Source organism: Octodon degus, unplaced genomic scaffold (assembly GCF_000260255.1).
Source record: "Octodon degus isolate 3935 unplaced genomic scaffold, OctDeg1.0 scaffold00042, whole genome shotgun sequence".
In the NCBI taxonomy this organism is placed as follows: domain Eukaryota; kingdom Metazoa; phylum Chordata; class Mammalia; order Rodentia; family Octodontidae; genus Octodon; species Octodon degus.
Window position 1 is genome coordinate 10,626,528 of NW_004524618.1, and position 13,161 is coordinate 10,639,688.

The window sequence follows — 13,161 nt, forward strand, 5'->3', positions numbered from 1 at the left end:
AGACTCTCTCATCCAGGGAAGAAGGGAAGGGAATGGGAAGGGAAGGGACAGGGAAGGGAAAGGAGGAGGAGAGGGGAGAGGAGAGAAGGAAAGGGAGAGGGGCAGGAAGGAAAGGAGAGGAGAGGGAAGGGCAAAGGAAGAGAGGAGAGCAGATGTCAGCTCCAGTTGCTTAGTATGGGGCAGGAGGGACAGAGAGGCCTTGGGAGAAGGCAATGAAGATGAAGGAGAACTCCACCAGACTATAGAGACAAGAGACCTGCCTGTGTAATGCAGGGATGCCTCTGGGGCCCCCTGGGGAACCGTATTAGTTAGTCTCTGGGCCGGTCCGCTCCAGGGTACAGAAACAAACCCTGATGGGAGGAACTCCCTGGGAGTGGAAAATAGGTATGCAGAAGGCAGAACACAGGATGTTGCGGGAGCCCAGAGGACGCCCCCACACAAGCCTCGGGCTGACTCAAGCAGAAGTCTGGGACTGCGGAGGGACATACTGGAGGCAGGCTGGGAACAGAACACAGCTCTGGGCCAGGAACTCTTCCTTCTAGAACGAGAAGCACAGAAGGATGGTTCCCAGCCCAGCTGACAGGGCTCATGCCCCCAGCCCCAGCATCCAGCAGTTCCACACTCAACGCAAGTGCCCAAGGGTGGCGGCAGTGTGGGGAGCAGGGCCTAGCAGGCCAGTGGCCATGGCTGAAGGGGAGGCTGCCACTTCCCAGCCAAAGAGTTTCTGCTTAAGAGAAAAGTGGGGTTTGGAAGGGGGTGCCACATCAACAGGCCAGGTAAGAATGCAGGCCTTTGGAGTCTGCCCTGGACTAGAACCCCTATTCTGCCACTTAACAAAGACAGAACCTGAGATGCTTACTTTGAGTTGAGCATCCTAATACAGTAGTCGTCCTACCTGAGGAGCGATTATGAGGCTTGGGTGAGACAAGTTATGAAAGACAGGAGGGGCTCCATATTTACAGGAATGTTTTCATGATTACTGGATGAATCTCTGGGGTCAGAACCGGGAGCCTCGGGCAGGTGGGGGGGCAGCCACTGGAAACTTCAGCCTCGTATGTATAAGCCCTTGCTGAGGATATCATACATTACAACCCCAGCATCTTCCTCCTCGGGGCTTTGCATGTGCTGTGACCTCTCCATCCTCCGGGGCTGGTGGCTCATATCCAAACTTAAGAAAAAATGTCATCTTCCTGAAGAGTCCTTCCCTGATCACCCCAACTAAGAAGGGATCCCCTCTGCACTCTGTGCTTGGTATTCGCTTAGGACAGTCCTCTCATCACTTCTGACACTAATTCATCTGCCCCTTTCACCGGGTACAGACAGCTATTTTACCACGATATCCCTAGCCCAGCCTGCTGCATGTTTACGAGATGATGGAATGAAAAATGAGGGACGTAGAATGCGCAAGCCTGCCATTTCAGCCCTGGTCAGAGAGGCTGGATCTGTCTAGAGTCCGGAACCTGAGACCTGCCATCTCCTGTGCCTACTGTAGCTGGCTTTGCAGGAGTCCTGCCTGTGTAATCCTTGTTCAGGTTAGGCCACAGAGACGTCAGAGCTGGACGCCCTGACTCTGGGCCCTCCCTGGGGTTCTTGTGGAGTGCCCAGAGCCTCTGTGTGGGGTTGGGGAACCAGCAGGAGCTGGGCTCGAACATCTGTCCATCTGTCAGTGTTTGCAAATAGCCTCCTTCAGGTCCGCCCTAGGCCACCAAGCTCAGCCAGAGTTACTCCTTTGAGCAGAAAAAGTCTCTTAACAGTTCTTACCCAGGATGAGGGCTTGGGGGAAAGAGTACCACCCTGCGCACATTTGCAGCCCAGCCATGCTTCCCATGGTGTTAATCTGAGGAAGTAATCTGATCTCTCTGGGCCTCAATGTCCCTATCCATGAAATGGAACTATAAGCTCCCGGCCACCATTGCTGTAAGGTTTAAAACCACAAATGTTAAGATGTGTTAGGTACAGATACTGACCCCCCACAATGAATATAATATTAGGTACTGCAAACATGAGCTAATAAAAATTTTTCCAATAAAAAAAACCTTACAACTTCTAAAGCTATTTGGAAAGAACATAAGGGGCTAGTGTTTCTAAGGGAAGGTAAAAGAAAAGCAAAGTAAATCCAATTATTATGAGTTTGCTGTTACACACTTTGTAGCAATCATGTCCAAATACTCCTAAACTCTAGAGAGAAAGTAGTTAAGATTTGGGCTGAGATTTGTGAAGATACAAACTTCCCAACTTCCTGCCCACCAATATTTTGAGAACAACCAAAAACTTATAATTGTGTCAGTGGGAAATTTTTGTCTCTATGTTTTATTTTTTAAAAGCACAATGAAAGCAAGGTTGTGACACTATATATAAAAAAAAAACACAGATAAAAGATCCGTTATTGTCCCACTTGACACTTAGTAGGTGCTAAATAAACATTTCCATCCCTCTAGGGTTTCCCTTCCCAAGTGGCCCCATGGGCAGCTGAGATAATGTGATGGACACTTCCCTCAGGGTCCTTTGTACACAGGAGACCACAGCTAACAGGACCTTCACTCTCCCTTCCTGGCCACAGCCTGAGTGAGGAGGAAGCCAAACAGCCCAGGTCCTGCTTGTGGGGCCAAAGATTCTCCACTTAGAAGACTGCCCCCATTCCTTTCAGAGAGGACGGAAACTGCCATTCCCTGTGATTTGTCTTAAGGTTCGACTATGGGTGGGCTCTCTGCTCCCAGGGCTTTAGCTCCTGCCCCCTGGCTCAGGCCAACGCATCCTGCTCCCCACGGTCTCCACTGGGAAATCCATAAAGCCTCTGTATCTGCTTCTTATGCCTGCTATAACAAAAGACCACACACACACACACAATGGCTTCATACAAAGGCCTATTTTACAGTGCTGGAGTCCGAATGAGGCAGGAGATTAAGGTGTGGCCAACTGGGGTGGCAAGTGGTGGGACCTGCCCATCGTGCAGACCTACAGCCGCTGCACCTGGGATGAGCCGGAAAGCTCTGGCTTCAGTTCTTCTGCCACAAAATCAAGCAGGTTTTTGACAGGATGGCTTAGATCCGACCTCAGCATCCAGAATGGGGGATAAAAAAGATGGCTGCTATTAACCTCACAGCCACTGTCAATTTTCTCAGTGGCCCGCTCTCACTCTGCGGAACATCCTTTTTCTCCTACCTTGAGCAAATGTAAATCCTTGCTACTATTTTATGTGTCTTGTCCAGTTCTTTGTTCAGGACACCAAGAACTTGGGAAGGATCTCCAAACCAGAAAACTCAGCACCAAGAAGTCCAAGAGAGAGCTAACCATGGTGTCAGCAGGATTGTGTTCCTTCTGCAGACTGCAGGGCGAGAAGCCGGTCTCTTCTTGCCTTTTCCAGCTCTGAGGGGCTGTCTGCATCCCTTGGCTCATGGTTTCCCCCTCTCCATCTAGGACACCGACTCGAAGCATCAGTGAGCGAGTCCTGGCATCCAGTCACTCTGGCTGTCCTGCCTTCTCCTCGGTAGAAGGCCCCCTTTGTTTACACCGGGCTCAGCAAGGTATCCTGGATAATTTCCTCATCACAAAATTCTTGGCTTAGTCCCATCTGCAAAGTCCCTTTGGGTTTACTCACAGATGTATTCTTTTCGCGACTGTACTTCACCCTGCCACTGTCACTGTGAACACACAAGAACTCTTGATTTTGCTTCTTCTCATCTGCTCTTCCTGTCACACCTAGGGACCCCAACCGGGGAGCCCAGAGTGATTCGTCTTTCTGCCTCGCTCCACTCCCACCTCATCCATTGCATCTGAGAGCCTTGTCTGTGTGCCTCCTCTTCAGCTGCCCTGGCCCAAGCCTCACCCCCACCCCTGGACCACAGGAGCACCCTCCACCCTGGCCTCTGCTCCCACACCACCTCCCTTGGGTCACAATCCCAGTACAGCTGGTGATTATTCATCACCTTGCTTTTTCAAACACTCCAGTGGCTTGCCATGGCGGCGAGAATCAAATCTGATCTCTTCACCGTGGCCGGTGAGGAAGGCCGAGCCTGGTGTGGCCAGTATCTCCTGTCTCCCTCCTACTGCCCCTTGCCCCCTGAGTTCCAGCCTTCCGGGTTCACACACAGCGGGCTCGTCTTGGTTAAGCATGATCGGTGCAAATGGGGCCTCCTCAGGAAGCTCTCTTGGGCCTCCAGTTCTAATCAGCCCCCGCCACAGAGCTGTCTTTGCTAGTTATTTGTATTTACTCTGTCTTCCCCATAGAAAGAAGCTCCAGAACAGTGAGGCACTCACTGGTTTACCACCGAATTCCTAGCCCTGAGCCAGTGTCTTGTAGGCACTGGATAAACTAAATATCAATAAATGTTTCTGTCCACAGCAGTCTAAACTCTGAGTACTTACCATTCTCAGTGAACCCCCTTGAGTTCACTGAGCCTACTATGTGCCTCTGAACCTACTATGTGCAGCTTTGGAGGAGACGGAGGGAAGCCCGCTCACTACTTCCAGGAGCTCAGGCCCAGGAGGAAGGAACTCATCAAAAGGAAGGGAAAGCTGAGAACTCTCATCTGAGGTTTCTCTATGAGACCTACAGGTCAGAGGGCTTGGAGCTGGGAAAGAAAGAGAGATCTTATCTATGGGCTCTGGGGTCCACAGGCTGGGAGAAAGGCCCAGGAAGAGCTCATAGCTCCTTCTGAGGCCTTCCTAGTTAATTCAGAAATTTTAGGTAAGCATTGTGGTATACACGTATAAGCCCGCCCATCTGGGAAGCCACGAATGAAGACGGGTAGGGATGAAGTTCAACGGCAGAGCATTTGCTCAGCGCGTCGGAGGAGGCCCTGGTACAAATGCCCAGTAGCAAAAACTTTTTAAAAAGAGAAAAGGAAAGAGGAATTTATGTGAGGAATAGACAACAGAAAAAGGTCTAATTTTGCCCCAAGTAATCTGCAACCCAGCAGTAGACCCAAGCAGAAAAAGGCAAAGCAGAGTATCAGGAGCAGGGAACAGCTTGGATGCAGGGTCAGGTAAGCCTAGGCCAGTGTCCCCACCCTGTCACTGACTGTTAGGGCTCAGCTTCCTTATGAGATTTTTTTCAATTCTTCACCAGGTTGTTGCGAGGCTTAAAGACAGATATTAAATGTAAGAGCTTACGGTGTATGCCCTTAAGCCTAGCAGCAGGGAAGCAGGAGGCCAGGCACGTTACACAGTGAGTCCAAGGCCTGAGCTATCCAGCAAGACCCTGGCCACACGTGAGCCCCTATCTCAAGGGACGTGATAATAATAATAATAATAATAATAATAATAATAAAAATATAAAAAGCCCTATTCAGGAAAAGTTCCATAAAGGGAGTTATTGTGGTTAAAATAGGTGGGGCACTGGGTAGGACCCCTAGTCTTTCTGAAATCCCAGGGGTGGAAGAGGAGTTTGGTGTGCTTCCAGGGGCCCATTGCTGCCACCGCAGACACTGCAGGACCAAGGCATCTCCAGGTGGCATCCCCAGGAGACTGCAGCAAAGTGAAGGCCCCGGCAATATGCAGTTGAACAAGCTCCTGTAGTTATATTTAAGCCCTTCAAGATAAACCAAAAAACCCCAAAATAAGAACCAAAACCAAAGCAGCAACATTTGAGCTTTGCCCTGGAGAGGGCAGCACGCGAAGCTTCAGGCCCAAACCGTGTTTCCTGGAGCCGGACTCCGCAATGTGCAGTCTGAGAAGCCTCCAGTTCTCAGGTCCCAGGGCTGAGGACCCTCGCAAAAAGAACTTGCCAGGATGCAGCCCAATCCAGGGTGTGGTGCGGAGTCCTGAGGACGCCCCGCTCCACAGTTCCAGCCCTGAGCTCCGTTGCCTTCCAGGGCCTAGCCACCACCTCTTCCGTGCTGCTGGCTGCAGGGCTAAGCCCATGCTCTTGCCCAGCACTCACTCCCATGGTGAGTACACTCACACGCCCGGGATGGGAGGGCCCGCCTTACGTTGTCTCCTCTGCTTCCTGCTGCCTATGCACATCTGCATTCATTGATGCTCCAATCTCAGCTCCCAGCAAGTGAGGGATTAACCCTCCCCCCATCCCTCATTACAATGAAAGTTCAGAGAATTTAATTTTTTTTTCTTTCTTTCCTTTCTTCTCTCTCTCTCTCTCTCTCTCTCTCTCTCTCTCTCTCTCTCTCTCTCTCTCTCTCTCTCTCTCTCTCTCTCTCTCTCTCTCTGTGCTTTAGGGAAGAGTCTACAGAGTGTTCAGGGTCTCACTACTAGATCAAACTCGTAGTGATCTGCTTGTTTACAGCCTCCCAAGAGCTGGGATTACAGGTGTGAGCCACTACGCCCAGTCTCAACGTTTCAGCATGCCCTGGGGGTGGGGCCTACACAGCAGGCCTGGGGATCGAACCCCGGACCCCTGAGCCTGCTTACAGGCACTTTAATCCACTGAGCTATTTGGCCAGCCCTTCAGTTTAGAGAATTTAAATGCAAGGCTGTATTAAAACACTAGCTTTACATGCACTCAGCCTTCAGGAGGCCCTTGGTAACACACTAACCTGCTATAAGAAGCTCCACTTCCCGTAGCTCCTCCTGAGTAAGGAGGGCTGGGCTATTTGCAAGGAATCAAGATGAACAAGTTCCTAAGAAAGCAGAGTTTTAACCCGCTAGTGGAATCCTACCTCATAACTGGAAATGACCTGTCTTCCACTTTCCAGTCCCTGAGGTGTGGCCACACAGTGGAAGCCAGTGCCTGGAACCAGGATGAAAGGCTATCTGATATTCTTCTCCCTGCTAAGACCTGGAAATTCCACCAGCTTGACACTGTCATGTGTTTAAGTCAACAACCAATAACTTCCCTTCTGGTCTGCAGTAAAAACTAAAGCCCTTCCAATCCCTGTAATGTTCTTGGTGATTCTTCTCTATGCAATATCTTTCATTCCCTCTGCTTGACATCCCCACTTGCAAGTCTTTATTTATTTGGTACAGGGTCTCACTATGCAGCTTGGATTCATAGTGATCCTCCTATCTCAGCCTCCCCAGTGCTGGGATTATAGGAGTACCCCACCATGCCTGGTTTCAGTAGCTGGCACCTCCCCCCTGGTTCCACGGCAAACATGGCATGTGGTACCAGGGATCAAACCCGGGTCCTTGTGCTTGCCAAGCAGGTGCTTAGAAAGCTGCGCTATCTTCCCTGCCTGTCCCTTGCAAGTCTTTTTAAGTCTAAACTTGGCATTTCTCAACCTTGTCACTGAAGCTGTGTTATTCACTGCAGGATAGCAAACGGTATCTCTGACCTCTACCCACAAGACTCTAGTAGCACACGAACCCTCTGCCTGCCCATAGTGACAGACAAGAATGTCTCCAGACACTGCCACATGTCTTCTGGGGTAAGCCCTCTATTAAAACCACTGTCTGTACCCCTCTTGTGCAGCCATACTATTCTGTTCCCACCCAGGGTCTTCACTCCTGACCTTTGTTCTGATTGGATATTTGCTTTTTTTTCTTTGTGGTACCAGGGATTGAACTCAGGACCTTGTGCTTGCCAGGCAAGTGCTTATTGTACTGAGCTATCTTCCTAGCCCCTGACTGGATATTTGCAAAGGTCGCTGGCACTTCTTCTATGTCTTCACTCAAAAGTATTTTAAACTCATCCCAGCAATCTCTAAAACCTCCCCCTGCTTAATTTTTCTCCACAGCGTTTACTGCTGTTCAGCATTACCACGAACACTCCCCCCTCAGCCTGATGTCTGGCCTAAGACAATCTGCTCCTATCAAAAACCTGTTCATATCCATGTGCAGGACATTGCAAACTGCTGTGGATATATGTCCTGGGATTTTGTAACTCACAGCTCTTGCTTGCCTCCCCAGCCAGTTTTGCCACACCCTGATCACCTGTCTCAACAGAGGCAGCCTCATGAGACCTCCCTCTTTGGCAGGGAGCCCATCATGATGTGTATAGTGAAATACACATTGATATACATTTTTGTTTTTACTTATTCAAGTAATACTACAGGTCGACCTTTCCTGAGCACTGCCTGGATGCCAGGAGTTACGTTAAGTGTGCAAGCCCCCTGTTTTTTTTTGTTTAAATTTTTAAACATTTATTTATTTAGTGTGTGTGTGTGTGTGTGTGTGTGTGTGTGTGTGTGGCCAGTTCAGCCCACCAGGGGGCGAGGCTGGCTGGCATGTGGTGCTGGGGGATCGAACCGTGGTCCCTGTGCTTTGCCAAGCTTGTTCCAAGTAGGTGTTTTAGACCACTGAGCCATCTTGCCAGCCCCAACAAGCCCCCTGTTGAGCCTTCTGCACAACCAGATGAGGTTGGCTTTATTATCACAGTCATCTCACTTTGACGGATGAGATGCAAAAAATTCAGGATCTGATTTGGAGACATGCATCTGAGTCTGACCTAAATAAGCTGGTATGATTTTCAAACTTCCCTATTCCTAACCACTACAAAAACTGTCTCTCAGAAGATTATGGGAAAGTGAAACAAGAAGCAGAAGTGAGCAGGGAGAAGCCAGTGCTTGGCCCAAAGGATCGAGCTGCTGTTAGCTGACACCACGAGACTATAAAAAGAATGTGTGGGTCTAGGAGTATCGTTCAGTGGCAGAACACTTGCACAAGGCCCTATGTCCAATCCCAGCACCACACACACACACACACACACACACACACACACACACACGTGGATTATTTTTTCTTTTCTTACAATAGTAGTGTCAGATTAAAAGTTTTTTACATTTTAATAATGTACTTGGAATAAGACTCTGAACCTCACTAAGTTGCTGCCTCCCCTTTTAGAAACTTTAGGTGGATGTCCCAGCTGCTTAGGATCAAGAGATACAATGAAGATAATAACGTGGATGGGTACGTACCGTGCTGGCCAACACAGCAGCCCGGCAGGTTGGGACTCCTGCCTGTTCAGGAGCTGCCTCCCCGAAGGACGTCTGCTTACTGCTTTTGTCCTTCAGCTTAGGCGGCTTCCGGATACCATCCCATTGACTGAGAACTGATGGCTCTCTCTACCTGGTCAGACTTCCCCAGTTCCCCTGGAGACCTGGCTAAAGGAAGACAAAGGGCTTTCATCTTAAGGATTAAGATCAAACCTGTGACTTGTTCACTTTTCAGATGAAGCCCTACCACTCATAGTTGTGTTTGCTTAATCCGCTCAACCCAAGCAGGTAGGTCTCACTAATATCTTGTTATAAATGAAAAACTGATGCTCAGAGATATGTTGATAACTCATCCAGGACCACAGGTGGTCAGAGGTGGAGCTGCATATGTGTGCTTATGACATCTTAGGTGAGCAGATGGTTGGAGCTGCCTAAAATCTCTAACTAAAGCTCCTTATTCCGTATAACTGAAGCACAGCATCCCAGGGCCCTGACAAAGGTTGCCACAGGCCCCACAGCTGAGGTTCTGGTTTTTGAAAGACCTTTGCTTTAAAATGCCTCAAGGAAGCCACTGCAGTGAGGAGTCAGTTCTACATCCTGGTGCCCCAGGGATTGGAGTAACTCACTTCCTGCAAAGGATTTACCTAAAGCTAAACAGAATTAAACTGTGGGTCAGTACAATAAATCAAGGGCAGGTACTCTATAAGTCCCCCCAAAGAGAGGAGCCCTAGACCTGCTCAGATGGGTTTGCAAACAGGGCTGCCCTCAGGGAAGAGGTAGGTTATTAGGGATAAAGTTAAGAGACACTGAGGTTTCAAATAATCTCTTCTTTTTTAATTTTAGTGTATTTGGTGCAAGGTCTCACTATGCAGCTTGGACTCATAGTGATCCCATTTCAGCCTCCCCAGCTCTGGGATTATAGATGTGCACCACCATGCTGGTCTTGGTGGGTGGCTTGGCACACCCAGTGTGGAGCCAGCAGAAGCGTGGGGTACCAGGGATCGAACCCAGGTCCTTGTGCTTGCCTAGGCAGGATTGCTGAGCTATCTTCAAGGCCTCTCTCTCTCTCTCTCTCTCTTTCCCCCTGTCCCTACCTACCCTTCCTTCCCTCCCCCTCTCTTCTCTGTCTGTCTGTCTGTCTGTCTGTCTGTCTGTCTTTGTGACAGGGACTGAGCTCCAGGTCCCAGGCAATAGGCAAGTGCTCTACTCCTAAACTAGCCCTCCTTTCCCTAGGTAGCCCTGTCTACCTCAGCTACACAATCTTTTCCCTTTCTCTCCCTGAGTGGGTCCTCCCTGGCCTTCAACTATTTCCCTAGTCCTTCCTGAGGTCAAGAATGAAGTGTCTCTTCCTTCCGCAGTCAGCCTATGGAGAAACACCCCAGCCCCAATTCCACGTATTCCTTGGGCAGACGACAGTCTAACCCATCTCTGTAGAGCCAGCTGTGGGCCAGGCTAGGAGGCCTTAGGAGATGACTGTTTGGTCAAGGGGAGAGAAATATAACATGAAGGAGGTGGCATTTGGCACAAGCATGTGGCACAGGCGAGAGAAGGGGGGTTAATCAGCCTCTGGGTCTTCATTCAGGAGCTGATTGTGACTGAAAGTCTTGTGCCACTGTGAGCAAGTTACCACGGCTCTACAGCAGTGCGTGAGTCTGAACGGTCACAGAGCAAGTGTTGCAAGTGCCTTTAAGTGGATGCTGTATTTGTTTCCTTCTAAGATCTGGAGGACAAGGGAGATGGAAGGACCATGTGGCGAGAACGGGCAGTCTCTAGATACTAGATAAGTGAAGAAAAGCTGGTGGTAGCAGACTTTTTCTCCAGGACTGGGGATTGAAGCCAGGATGTGCTAAGCTATATCTTTTATTTTTCAGACAAGCTTTCATTATGCAGTTCAGGTTGGCCTTGAGCTCACAATGATTCTCCTGCCTCAGCTTCCCCAGTGTGTGGGTTACAGGCATGCACCGCCAACACCCAGCTACTGAGTCGCATTTTTAATTTGAGACAGGGCCTTGCTAGAAAGCCCAGGTCAGACTGGAACTTTCCTCTGAGTAACTGGCATTGTAGGCATGTACTAACAGACTTAGTTCAATAATAGAGATTTTATAGGCATTCAGACTTTTTGTTATTGTTTGTTTTGTTGAGATAGAGTCCTCCTCTATAGTGTAATTTGGGGTTGTGGAGATAGTTCAGTGGCTTGAGCACCTGCTCGGCAAGTTCCATCCCTGGAACAACAACAAAAAACCCCCAAAACTCTATAGTTTAATTCAAGCTGGCCTTGAACATACTATGTAGCACAGGCTGCCTTCAAACTCAGGGCAAACCGCCCGTCTCAGCCTCCCACGTGCTTCGGTTATAAGCATGCGCTATTATACCTGGAGCGAGTTGATTATAGATACCTAGTTCAATGCTCTTTCCTTTGTCTAAAATGGTGGGAGGCAAGTTGTAGGTCTGGATTGCTGGTAGCTTTGATTCAGCATGTTAAGGCCGAAAAAGCAATATCCAAAACAAAATTATTTTTCAGTCCTCGGCATTTTCCATATCTCCAACAATGAGCATGCCCTACTCTTATAGCAAGAAACAAACAGGAAAAGACACAGATGGGTCAAGTCGCAGGCTTCTGAGCGCGCTGGGGCTTGGGGCGGCTCTGGGCCTCAGAGTGCGGGCACCTTCTGCTGCATCCCCAGCTCCCGGGAAGGGCTGGGGGAAAGGGCCCGGGCACCTTGACTGAGGCTGCCAGGAGCAGGCCCTCTGTGGAGCTCGCAGGAATCTGTAGTCTGCAAACTCCCTGAACCTGGAGGCTGAGGGACATCTTCGGCTTCCAAGGCGAGGCCGAGACTTACAAAGGGGCACCTGTGGCCGTGCTGCAGCCTGCAAGATAAAGCACCAGAGTCACAGGAAGACCAGGACTCTACGAAAATCCTTGCCTCACTCTCAGTAACTAATAGGGAACAATTAATAGGATAGGGCCCTCCGCAGAGACTCACACTATTAATTTACATTCCCCCCCCTCCATTCTGAAGCAGTAGGGGGAGAGGCCCAGCTTTTCGGCCATCACACTCTTCTGATCTCAGACACCATCCCCTTCCTCCTCGACCTGTGTGAGACGAACCCCGGCTCCCAGCCCAGATGATTTCAAGTTCTCAGCTCTCTGTGCCACCTCCTCACCCGCCTCTGCGGCCCTGCTCCCTGCTGCGCTAGCTTCCTCCCAGGATGCCTCCTAGAAGACCAGCTGCCCTCAGCCCCAGCAGACACTGAATTCCATTCGGCTCTCAGCCCCTCCCACATCACGGTGCTGAGAGGGAGACTCCACGGTCAGGTATGGGCCACTGCGTGTGGCCTGGCACCAGCAGGACAGAGAACTGTCAGGGAGGGGAGGGAGGAGGGGTGGCTCTGGGAAGGTGCAGCAGGAGCTGGGGCTGTGTGACGGATTCCTGAACACAGGAAGAGGGGAGGGAGGGAGGAACAAGGTGGGGTGGGGTGGGAGGGTTATGGCCAAGTGGTTAGAATGAGGACCTCTGTGTTCCACCAAGGAATCTGGATTTTATCAGTGTGTAGGTGGCATTGAAGGTTTTTGAACAGAACAGGTAAGCTCTTTGCTCAGCTCTACTGCTTAAGAAGATGACGTAGCCAAGAATGAGAGCAAGAGGGCTGGGGGACTGAGAACAGAATGTACAGCCCTGAGTATGTGTGTGGGGGAGGGTAGGAAAAGCAGGGTTCTTTGAACAAAAATTAAGAATTTCAAGCCAGCAACAGCAGAGCATTAAAACAGTGGGGAGGGGTCCTTTAAGTGCAAGGCCTGTGTGGCGGCCCAAGTCACACCCATGAAAGCAGGGCTGGAAAGCAGTCCCCAGACTTGGTGACCTACAGACCTGGCACAGGAGGGAACAGTCTAGCAAGAAGCCGCAGATGGGCTTCGTCCACTGCTTCCCAGTCACTCTGCTGCTCGCTGGGTTCTCTTCCTGGTGCCGAGCTCATTTCTAGACTGTTCATGCCTAAACTTCACCCTCCTCCGGCTGGTCTCTCCCTCCACCTGCTGCTACAGGCAGGGTGGGAACCTCTGGCATGGGCACCGCAGCGGCCACCCGGAGAGCCCTGGCAGCACTTGGGCAGAAGTGCCCCAGCAGCCAGCATCAGCTAACAGCTGCTTTTTTCTACATTAAAGCCCCCGTATTGGGGTTTAATTGCAGTGTTAGCATTTCACAATAAATAAATGGATTTGGGGTTGTAGTTGGGGCACTCACTCTTTAAAAGGTTCCCCATTGCTGCCGTAGGGTTGCTATCTAGAAGTACCACCATTCACCCAATCACCAGAGTTCAAATTCAGTCATCACCC